A 13560-nucleotide genomic window follows, 5' to 3' on the forward strand; every position below is an offset into this window, starting at 1 on the left:
TTCTGGAGCAGTAGAATGATCCAAGCAATTTTTCTAACAACCTTAGCAATAAAGGTTTTTCATTTTTAATGCGAAATGAAAGTCATCTTTAGAAGTTTTTAAGATAAAGAGTTTCCCTAAAGAGAGAGCCAGAAATTCGATTGTAACAGCGCCGTTAGCGCTGGCAGCAGCAGCAGCAGCAGCAGCCTCATAAAAACTATGCAAATGACCGATCAAGTGTACAATGTGACATCACAGTAGAAGAAGAGAAGGGAAAGAAAATAAAAAATGAATGCACTACGTGGCGAGAACCGGAGAAGAAATTGCGAGCCAGTAGCGATGAACGTTTAGCTCATGGTAGCTTGAGATTTCTGACTACAAGGCAGACGACATAATTTTAAAACAAGCAGAAAAGTGTTATGTTAGAAGAACCATGGATTCATTTCAGCTGAAAATGCTGAGTGGAATATATTTGCATTTTGTTTTCATTTGCGACTGTCTCAAATACAACGAGTGGGGTCCGAATGTTAAAATGTAACGACATCGTTGAAAAAGAAATGATTTTGTGTAGAGGAAAGAGATGAATTTAGTTTTAAGAATTGTCAATTATAGTAAACACATGCTTCAAATCAGAATAAATGGAATCAGCAAATCTTCATCACCAATGTTCTTCGAAATGTTGCCATAAGCAGTTATGTCGTCTGCATAGATGTTAACACAATCCTCATTTCAGAAAAATAATTATTTTATGGTGATCGAAATATACTGCAAATAACATTCATGATGAGAACAATAGTTCGATTAATCCAAATAATACATTCGATATCTAAAAAAATCAGAACAGCAATCCAAACAATAAAGATTACAAATCCCATCTAAAATAACAATATGAAAACGGTCATTTTTTTTATAACTTCACAACTCTTTTCAGATACATGATAAAGAGAATAATTTCAATAAATGTATTTTTTAAAAAAATATTTATACTTTAAAACAAAAATATGTAAACGTAACAAAATGGATGAATTACTTTTGATTCTCATAAAGTTTCGGGCGATGTAACTTCCCACCTCCTTCAGATGTATCTTGTCGAACTTGGAAATTTGGACGAAATTTCGAACGGAACCCTATATTTACTTCACGGATGTAACATGTTCTCGTTCCGTCAGCCATAACCGGATAGAGGTCCTGAATAATTCGCAATTGTATTTTTTCGGTCACAATAGCGACAGCTAAGAGGGAATTTACGGAAACCACGAAAAAACGCATCGAAGCACAAAAACTAGGAACTCGTGACTTCTGGAAAATCTACAACAGTGTAGTAAATAATGGGCAATCAACAATTCCCCCACTAACCAACAATCACGAGGTTCTTTGCTCAGCAACCGAGAAGGCTAACATGCTTGCCAGTCGGTTTGCCTCAAACTCCACACTAGACCCTCTAAACCACCCCCTACCTCAATTTCCTATGCGGACAGACGCCACGCTAGACGACCTGAAAATCACCCCTGCTCAGGTGCATGCTATCATAAAAAACCTTGACACTTCCAAAGCATGTGGACCCGACCTCATCCCAGCTGTGCTATTAAAAAAGTGCTCAGCCGAAGTAGCTCCAGTTCTCTCCAAACTCTACAACAAATGCCTTAATGAATCTTGCTTTCCGAGCTGTTGGAAAACTGCTTCTGTAGTACCAGTATTCAAGAATTCTGGCGAAAGAACTGAGCCATTAAATTATCGCCCTATTAGCCTCCTCCCACTTTTTGCCAAAATATTTGAGACCTTAATTAACCATGCTCTAGTCCAGCACCTTACAGATGCTAAACTTCTGACTGACCAACAATATGGATTTAGACAAGCCCGTTCCACGGCAGACATCCTCACTGTAATCTCTGAACGCATATACCATCCACTGGACAAAGCGGGAGAGGGAAGAGCGGTAGCTCTAGATATATCTAAGGCTTTTGACAGGGTATGGCATGAGGGTCTCCTTAGGAAGATTAGATCTTACGGTATCACTGGTAGAATACTTAACGTAATTAAATCCTTCTTAGATAAGAGAAAAATCCAGGTTGTCCTCGACGGTCGTACATCTAAACAATATGATATAAATGCGGGAGTGCCCCAAGGATCTATCCTGGGACCTCTGCTGTTCCTGATATTCATAAATGACCTCCCCGACAAGATTGCCTCTGAGATGGGGATATATACTGATGACACCACACTCTATAGCAGGCACGACAGGAAAACAAACGAACATATATCTAAAGTAATGGCAGAAACACTAGAGGATGACCTCCAATCAGTAGTGGAATGGGGACAAAAATGGATGGTAACGTTCAATGCCACCAAGACAAAACTGGTTTCATTCAATAACTACAAGAAACCTTCTCTACCACCTATAGCAATGGCCAACGACTCTTTATCTGAGAGTACGTCTCTCAAGCTCCTTGGCCTAACGTTCACTGGAAACATGAGTTGGAACAGTTACATCGAGGGCATTGCCAGGGCCGCTGCAAGGAAGGTGGGCTCTCTCTACCGTGCTAGAAAACTTTTAACACCCGAAAGTATCCTGTACCTCTATAAGGCCACTATTTGCCCATGTATGGAGTATTGCTGTCATATTTGGGCCGGTGCATCGGCTACTAGTCTCTCGCTCCTTGACAGGGTTCAAAAGAGAGTCGCAAATCTGATAGGCCCTAAACTGGCATCAAAACGTCAGCCTCTGTCCCATCGTCGAAACGTTGCATCCCTCTGCCTGTTCTACAAGTACTATAATGGTGAATGCTCTGAAGAACTGCAAGCACTTGTGCCCCCACGACGTGAACACCCTCGACAGACCCGAAAAGCTGCAAGATCCCTAGATGTAAAAGATCCTTCTACTCCAGTAGTTTCTTCCCCAGAACTGCTAGACTTTGGAATTCCATTCCGGGTCACTGCTTCCCCAACTGTACTGACATGCATAAGTTCAAGTGCAACGTGAACCAACATCTCGCTGCCCTAATCCCTACATAGTACCCCAGTAGATGTTTCCCCTGATAGTAGCCCCCTACACCAAAGTGGCAATGTGCCTTGTTTCGGGTGAAAATGTAATAAAAAAACAAAAACAAAAAACACTGAGAATTGAAATTGCAACCTTTAGGAATATTACTTTTACAACTGATTTTGCCAACACGGGTCCTTCTTGCATTTTATACTTCTCGTACGAATTTTGAGTCTTACACCTATTTTTATTTCTAATTATTTATATCACTATCATTACTAATTACTTTTACTATATATACATATATATATATACATATATATATGCGTATATATACATATATATATATGTATATGTATATATAGAGAAAAATTAATTAGTAATGATAGTGATATTTACAATTAGAAATATCGTTCTTCGGTTTGCGAGCACCTTACAAATAACCATGCGTGTGCCACGAATTTCAGTGCTGACATGTTTACGATCTGAAGTCATACTCACCCTTCCATCTAAAAATTATAGAAACTTTTTTTTTAAAAAGTCTTTGAGGCCTTCTCTTTGCAAGCAAAAATAAAATCTTTGAGGATTTAATTTAATTTCTATATAATTTTTTCCTCGCATATTTTTCGCTTTTTTCCTTCACACCATATTCATGACTATTTTTTAAATCATAGTTTCCTCGATTTAGCTCTGTTGAGCGAGGAGGGAAAGCTTTATTTTCATTTTTTATCATTATGTTAATTGGTCCGTATTTAGCCATAATAAAATTCTGTACACTCCAAATAATATATATATATATATATATATATATATATATATATATATATATATATATATATATATATATACAGTAATAAAATATATATGGCGATTAAGCTACACTGAATATTCCGAGTTTCATCCACTCTAGGACTCTTCTTGTTTACGCATAAATTCATATTTTCGTATATTAATTTTATGTGAGTAAATGAAGTAGTTATTTACACACACACACACACACACACACACACACACACACACACACACACACACACACACACACACACACACACACACATATATATATACATATATATATATATATATATATATATGGTGAGTGCCCGGAAAACTTGTCGATGGATGGGTTATTTTTTTCTTAACGATTAATTTAACAATTTTTAAGTAAAAATTAAAAAATTAAAAATGATGTTACGAGAGATTTTCAACACACGACCTCTCTCCCGCCAAAAAAATGTTTCGCCTTTTTTTTTTTATTAGTTAATTACAATTTTTTTATTCCTAATATTTCGGCATTAAATTTTCTTATTTTAAGAATATTTTTAGAGTAATAAAATAAATATAAATAAATACAAAAAAAAAAAACAAACAAACAAAAAAAACTCGGGAAATGTTCGATTCTTCTTCGGTTTTTTAATTCTAATAATTTTTCATCTCATGCCAATATTATATCTTTACTCAATAAAAACAATTTATTAATCTATTTTATCCCAAACTCTACTACTGGTTATCAAGAATCTTTTTAATTTCATTTTTTTGTTTTTTATCGCTTTGGTTTTGGCGGGAGAGATTGTTTGGTTAAAAGCCTCTTCTCCCTAAATTATATGTAAAAAAATATTAAAATTTATTCTATTTAGGGGCGTGAGCGGCTCTTTTTAAAAGTAAACATCCTTCAGTATTTTCTTTAATTTTCTTTTTCTTGAGGGATTATCAAGACGCCTAATATATGATCCTCATATGTCGGACATTATTTCTCAAGTAACACTCAACGCTACTTTTTTTTTACTGCATAAACGCTTCAAAATAAATTAAACCACTAAAAACTTAGCCAGTTAGGTAGAAAAATCGATTTTGCCATTTTAAAAACAACAGTAAATGAGTATAAATATTTTTTAAAAATACTCGGTCTGTAATCTCGTTTTTGAACTGAATAAACACTTAAAAATTAGTGAAACAACTAACAGCTTAGCCTGTGAAGTAGAAAACGAACACTTAGAAAATCGACTTAAAATTTTTTAAAACAACAATAAACAAGTAAAAATATTTTTAAAAAATATTATGGGAGTGTATAGTCTCTTTGAAAAAAAAATATATGTCGTTCCAGAACGGTCATAAAATGTGATTTCAATCAACATTTAATCAGTAATGGAAGAGTTTTTCTACCAAGAAAAAATGGACTAGTTTTTCATAGACGTATTTTCCGTATTTTTCCATGGACGATTTTTCCTAAATTCATATATATATATATATATATATATATATATATATATATATATATATATATATATATATATATACACACATACATACATACATATATATATATATATATATATATATATATATATATATATATATATAGGTAGATACTTGTTTAATATTGTGCACTATATATATTATCTATTATTTATAATTAACGGTTCCGATATCGTGTTAAATTCTATACAAGGTCTACTTAGTAATTGATGTGTTGCTTATTTGAGTTATCTTAATCGACATCATTCTTCTATCAATATAATTTACCCGATTTCGACAGAAAGATTGCCAGAGTTCGACAGGATATACCTGAACAAGTTCAAATGTTACATCAACCGAAATAACAGTAGATGAGAACAGTAGTCCAAAGAATCTTAATAATACGAACAATCAATCCTCATCTAAAAAAATCACAAACATGAAAAGATGTGCAGTTTTTATTTGAACATAACAACAGCGACAACGTTGAGTGTTGTAGATGACTAACCTATGCACAGGTTGGCGGTGAATCTAAAACTATATATATATATATATATATATATATATATATATATATATATATATATATATATATTGTTTTTAAAAATATAATTATCCACTGACACGTGTTTTGTCTTCTACGACCCATCAGAGTGGCTGAATCTCACTTGTTCAGATGTATGAGTCGTAGACGAAACACGTGTAAGTGGCTAATTATATTTTAAAAACAATATATATGCCGCTCCCCATATGGGTGTATCGAATTGATTAAAGGGAAAATTATTCCCAACTCGCATTTAAGGTAAAAATGCACTTTCGTAAATAATTGAATTCATTCAAAACGTATCACAAAAAACAAATAACATCTATCTATCTATCTATCTATCTCTCTCTCTCTCTCTCTCTCTCTCTCTCTCTCTCTCTATATATATATATATATATATATATATATATATATATATATATATAGTGTCAGGTTATGTCATGTGCTACTGGTACCATGTAATCCAGTATTACCTGCCCCATGGTCGGGTTATCGGCGACTAAACTGGTTCCCCCACCAGACTTGTTTGGTGAGGAGGGCGGCTAGTCTCCCTGAAGGATTAAAAACAAGACATTTCAAAGGGCGAATGAACCCTTTTTCGGGGTCAACGGCCACTTAGCACTATGTGTGTTTGTGTGTATGTATGTGTGGGCTGGGGGTGGAGAGGGCTCCCATAAGCCGTGGTGAAGGCAACCTTTCTAGGAGAAGCAAATCTCTGATTTAAAAAACCAAAAAGCGGGAGACCAGTACCCGCATTAAGCTGGTCTGCAGGTTAACTTGTTGCTGGCTATCTTGCTCTTGCTTGTTGCTGGATCTCAACATCTTGAACCGAGAGAGAGAGAGAGAGAGAGAGAGATTTAGCTGTCGTACAAAGCTAAGACTCTGTAACATCATCTGTGTATAGATATTCCCTCAAAAAAGCATTTGTCTATAAAAATGGTCCTGTGGCGATGGAAAAGTTGTGACATGTGGAGGCTTGAAATGCTGGAAGCATGTAATAATTGATCTTAATGACACTCTTTAGTGTATGTCATGCCTGCTTGAATGTGGGAATTCACCGGTAGGACTAAAAAAGAAGTCATTTTTAGGCTCATGGATTTAAGTGTCTGAAGGAGTGGCGCTCGTCTGACAAGACGTTGCAATTATCATCATATATATATATATATATATATATATATATATATATATATATATATATATATCTCCAAAGTCAACTGTTAAGTGTGGATTGACATTTTTTCAAGCTACGATTTGAAGCATTACATTTCGTCACAACGCTCGTCAAGGGATATAATCTTTTATAATGCTACACAAATATAAAAGAAAAAAATAAAGTGATGCATAACATTCGAACTAACGTATTTTTACTATTGATAAACACAACCTTTAAACTACTTGTATTTAGTGCTTGGATCAGAACCAATGAAATGCGAGTCTTAATTAGCATTACGATCGATTTGTTAATCCATGATTCATTCACGGTGTATGCTTCAAATTGCTCCTAGCCATGTGTTGCTGCCTGCTGACGTCACATAAGCAGTTCCCATCACCCGTAGGGAATTTACATTACTTTTGTTGAAACAGTTGATATTGTGATTGACAGATTCCTAAAACAAACTTCCATATTAGCGTTTGACATTTAAAAACCGCTATGCGGTTATATATATATATATATATATATATATATATATATATATATATATATATATATATGCATATACATATGTATATATATACATATATATATATGATGAGAAAAAATGTTTATTTAACTATATTTCATCTTTTATTTATACCAATCTTTTAATTTATGAAGCTCGATATAACTACAGAGGATATACAAATAAATGACAAAAGTCTACATTCCAAATTTTAAAATGTTAACCATCTTACGGCTTATTACTGTAAGTATGTGGAAATGCTCAATTTTTGACAGCGTTTCTTTCGTAGCGCAGAATCATTCATGCAATTATTTCAATATTTGAATTCATTCCGCATTTAATTTATCAGCAGAAAAGAGATTCATCAACTTTACTTGAGCATTTTCACATACTCATAGACAATAAATTGTAAGATGGTCAACATCTTGAATTTTGGAATATAGAATTTGCCATTTATTATATATATATATGTGTGTGTGTGTATATATACATATATATATACACACACATGCCTATTTTCTTTAGTTTTCTTCGAAATTCATATACCCCCCAAAAACGGGCCCCGTGTACACTATATGTGATATCTCCATTATTTATTCACCGATTGCCCTTATTTTACAGGACATGGCAGAATCAACGACCGTGAGTACACAAAGACCCGAGTGGGAGCTGGGACAAAGAATACACTGTGTTAAATTTTACTACAAGACAGGCTCGTTTAAAAAAAACCAGGACAGTTTCATGCGTCAGTTCAAATGGGTAAGGCTTTATCCAAAAGCAGAATTCAGAACTGAGTGGACCACTTCCAAAAGTATGGGACCGTGGAGAACTTCAACGCTGCCAGAGAGAACCGTCCAAGCCATTCGGGACATCCCAAGAAGCGAACAGCCGAGCTGGTCGAAAGAGTGAGAGAGTCTCTCCAGCAGAGTCCGAAACGCTCTGCGCGTAAGCGAAGTCAGTCCCTCGGTATGTCCCGTGAGACTTTCAGGAGAGTGCTGGTGAGCGATATCAGGGCTTACCCGTACAAAATACAGACGCTGCAGACCCTTACAGCCTCAGACAAGAAGCAGAGGAGGGCTATGGCAGTCAAGATTCCTTAACCTCCTTTGGACCTCAGATGAAGCTCACTTCCATCTTGATGGAAAGGCGAACTCCAAGACAAATGTCTTCTGGGTGTCCTCCAGACCCAATGAAGTAGCCACTAAACCCCTACACTTTCGTAAGTGCACGGTGTGGGCTGCAATCTCGGCCAGAGGCATCATCGGACCAATCTTCATCAAAGAATCTGGCGCAGCAGTGACAGTCACCAAGGAGCGGTATGTGGAGGCCCTCAAAACCTTCAAGAGTTAGCTCCAGACCATCTACCCGTCGCTCATGAGCAAGTTCTGGTTCCAACAGGACGGAGCAAGTTCTCACACCTCAAACCTGTCCCGAGATTGTCTGAAAGAGAACTTATGAGGCCGAGTGACCGGTCTCAAGACTGATTTTGAGTGGGCACCTCATAGCCCGGAGCTAAGCCCCCGAATTTTTTTGGGGGGGGCTATCTGAAGGACAGAGTCTACGCAGGAAAACCCAGAACCATCACGGAACTCAAGGAAGCCATCAGGGAGATGAGAACCATTACCAATTCGGTCTGTAAGAACGTCATGGACAACTTCGTGCTGTGCCTCAAGAAATGCACGGAGCTAAATGGAGGCCATCTAGAACATATGCTGCAGAACGAAGAAAAAAGGCCAAATACCCTAGTGTTTTTATGTGACGTTTTGAATATAATAAACTAGTTATGACAAAAGTTTCATTTCATTCGGACAAAACACTAAGAAACGGGACCTAATTAGAGTTGGAGCCCGTTTTTGTTGGGTCACCCTGTATTATATATATTTGTATGTTATTCCACTTTTTCTCAAGGTTATGAGAAATGTTAGAAGCATAAACAATGTTGTTTTTAATTTATTATATTTTATTTTTGATGCAATATTTTGGGATATTGATGAGGTTATGATAACAAAATATTGTAAAGTCTTATTTACAAACAGGGTGTGACAAGAAGTTACCAATCAGATGGAACAACGCTCTGCTATCAACCAATCAGAAACCGGAAATAAATAAGTATTTTCAGAATCTCTGCACCTAACTTTTAGTCTCGACATGGGAAGAAATTTTGCCCTTTGTCTATATTCTTCGGATTAGCTACCAGAATCTCTATTCTTTCGTCTGCAAGTTTTTACTTTTCAAAACTTCTCTGGGTTGATGCAGCCATTTGTTTTTCTAAAATTTCTCCTCTAAAACTAAAATTGCTTACAATTAAAAAGTTAGATATTTCCAAAAATGCCGGAAATTATTCTATATTAGAGTGGATAAACTTAGGACTTTATAAAAAAAAAAGTCAGAACTTTTTTTAACAATAAAAAAAAAATGTAAATTAAATATTTTACACATCCGAACGTAACGACTTTTATTCTATAAATAGATAGGCACTCGTCCAAGTTATCCGGAAATAGAAATCTTCTTACGCTCTAGAAAGACACGACGACATTCCAGCTACCAGTTAGAAAAAAGATGGCGGACGGAACATTATGGCAAACACGTTAAGTATTTTTTTTTAAACTCATCCTAAATGTTTTTTATGTTACCTTGTTTTTAAACTTGTTTTTCTTGTCTTATTTATAAATTTGTCTCTATTCTCCTGTCTTATTCGTCACCCCCATGCTACAAAGTAAACGATAAAAACAAACAAAATGCCGGAAACTAACGATAAAAAAGCCGGAGATTATTCTCTATTAGAGTAGATAAACTTAGGACTTTATTTAAGTAATATACTTAATATATTCTATTACTGCAAGCTTGCCCGTATTGAAAATGCTTGCTTCCTGGCTAGCCAATCAAACCATCTAATATAGTTAGCCTTATTTTCAATTACATTCGAAATATAATACAGTGCCATAAGCAAAGAAAAAGTTACCTATGAAAACGAACCTCCTAAAGCAAAACCTTGAATAATTATCTAAACTCGAATGTAAATTAATATTAAGCCGACTTTACAAATTGATAAAAGTTAATTATTGGATTTTAATTAATTATAAGGTGAAACTCCAATGATTCAAACTCGATAGATAACGACAGATATAAATAAGTCACTTGTACCCATTCCCCTCCTCCCCTCTTTTTTTAATGGAGTGTAGATAATACAGGTGATGTGTTATCGGCAGCTCCAGTAACTCTGGCTTCTCCTTTTTTGTCCCTCTGTCCAATGAGTGATTTTTCTGACAAAGGGCGAAGAAAAAGCTGCTTAAAGGTCGGTAGTACTTGGTGAACAGTAGTCTGAGATGTCGGAAATTTTTCTGTCTTTGTCTGTCCTTGTGGCCATGTCACTAGTAAGGGTGCTGGAGGTAAATGTTTGTCTGGGCTGACGTTATCCGCCTGATAGTCAGGGACCCGAACCTTTGATTAACCACTAAGGAGGCTGTCCTATCAGCAGGCGCAAAGTACTGGCACTGCTGTATTGCCATTTGGTGAGTGAATCTGACCATGCAGTAGTCTCTGGTGGGGCCTCTCGATGCCATACTAGTGGGTAATTGTAACGGCTTTACCTTTTCGTGTGCTACAAAAAAAATTCCTGTCTTTTTCTCTCTTACTTTCCCTCTCTGTACTGCTCTAACTAAGTATGCCGACCTATTCCACAAATCCCCAAACCTCAACATGAAATATATCGAGAATAAAAACTCGATTAAACCTAGAACCCCATCTTCCAACGTAGACCCCTACTACCAGGTCTCCTTCTCCAACATCAGGGGTCTACGTTACAACCTTCCAGAGGTTGAAACCCAATTACAGGAGACGAAACCGAACATATTATTTCTAAGTGAAACTGGAATAGGGCCGACCACTTCCCTAGATGAGTTCATAATTAACGGATACTCTAACTTAACAGCTAAATCTGACCCCCAAGATCGCAATGGGCATGGAATATGTGCCTACATTAAAGATGGCTTCCCGTGTGGCAGGGATATCTCAAGAAAAGATCCTAATTTACCCTATATGTGCTTCAGAGTTGCACTTACTAACACCACTGCATTTATATTTGCCCTCTATCGGCCCCACAACAGCGGAGTTACTATCTTTAAGAGCATATCTGAGAAAATAGACCACATACTGTCTGCACATCCCTCGGCTAACATCCATATCTGTGGTGACTTCAACGTCCATAACGTAGAATGGCTGACCCATTCAAATAAGACAGACGATGAGGGGAGGTTTTGTCATGATTTTGCCATTGCTTATGACCTCACTCAGATTGTTCGCGAACCCACCCGTGTGCCCGATACACCCGGTCAATATGCAAGCCTCCTAGACCTTTTTCTCTCAACTTCTCCTGAGCTATGTTCATGTTCCGTTCATTCTCCTCTAGGATCCTCCGCCCACTCCGTCGTATCAGTTAAGAAAAAAAACGAAATGTAAGAAGTCCCAAGACGTACCCCTCCACCGTACTATATACCGATACTCTATGTCTGACTGGGATAGCTTCCGTACATTCATATCTGATTTACCTCTGCACTCCATGTTTAAAAAGGAAGTGTTCTCTATAGTATCAGATCTGACCGAATGGTTAATTGTAGGCATAGACCGATTCATACCATCTAAAAAATTCCAACAAAAACCTAACAGCCAGCCATGGTTCTCCCCAGAATGTGCTGCTGTTATCGCGCACAGAAATCACTTTTTCCATAGCTACCAACGTAATAGATGCACTGAGACTAAAGCTGCTTTCAGGTCTGCCAGCAACCACTGTAAAAGAGTAATAAAAAATGCAAGAGAGCTATATGCCCAGTCTGTTAAATCCAAGGTAACTGATCAGCGGCTTGGTTCCCATCAGTTTTGGCAAATAACAAATAGGATCCTGAACAGAAGTGTGTGTTCTATCCCAACCATTATCAATGGACCAGAGGTCATCTCGTCAGCGTCAGACAAGGCCAAACTATTTGAAAAGTACTTTGCAGCTAATTCTACCCTATGCGACGAAGGCCATCAACTCCCCATATTTTCTCCTATAATACAGAACAAGCTAGGTAACATACAAATATCCGTGCATGAGGTCGCCAAGCTAATCAAGAACCTAGATTCTAGTAAAGCAACTGGCCCTGATGGCATCCCAATTATAGTATTAAAAATCTTCAACCAGAACTTGCTCCCATACTTACGAAACTATTTAAGCGCTGTCTTAAGAAGAAGTGCTTTCCGACTCCCTGGAAGACCTAATCAATTTGCCCTGTATTTAAGAATTCAGGTGATAAGTCATTTCCCTCTCAGTACAGACCAATAAGTCTCCTGTGTGTTATGAGTAAGTTGCTGGAATCTATATTAAATAGAGAAATAGTCAACCACCTCAGCAGGAACAACCTTCTTAGTGACACACAATATGGTTTCCGCTCTGCAAGATCTACTGCAGATGTGCTGACGGTTATATCCCACAGGATTAGTGAATCCCACAGGATTAGTGAATCTCTTAACAAAGGCTTCCTTTCTAGGGCAATTGCTCTTGACATATCAAAGGCCTTCGACAAGGTATGGCATAAGGGTCTACTTCACGAGATTTCCAGCTACGGTATAACTGGAAATGTTTTCTCAATCATTAAATCATCTCTCTCCGATAGGCTCATAAGAGTAGTGGTAGATGGACAAAAATCGGAAGCCTGCAATATAAATGCTGGAGTCCCTCAGGGGCCAATCCTGGGCCCAACTCTCTTCCTGATCTACATCACTGACCCCCCTAAACACATACTTTAATCATTCGTTGACATCTATGCTGATGACACGACCATCTACGACAACACATCAAAGGCTGTAAATGACAAAGTTCTCTCTGATTCTCTCTCCTCTGATCTCGAGCGCGTGGTTCAGTGGGGGAAGACGTGGCTGGTTACCTTTAATGCATTCAAAACCAAACTCCTATCCTTACATCATCAACGCTCTGATCCCCATCTGACATCAATTGTGATGGATGGCTCTCGTCTGGGTGAGGCCCTGTGTTTTGACAAGCTTCTTGGTTTGACCTTTACTTCTGATCTGAAATGGAACACGTAAATCAAGTCTGTTGCTAAGGTCGCTGGAAAGATGGTGGGATCCTTCTACCGCTCCAGAAGATATCTCACTACTGATGCAAT

Source organism: Euprymna scolopes, chromosome 5 (genome assembly GCF_053919585.1).
Source record: "Euprymna scolopes isolate OS-2025 chromosome 5, ASM5391958v1, whole genome shotgun sequence".
NCBI classification, from domain to species: Eukaryota; Metazoa; Mollusca; class Cephalopoda; order Sepiida; family Sepiolidae; genus Euprymna; species Euprymna scolopes.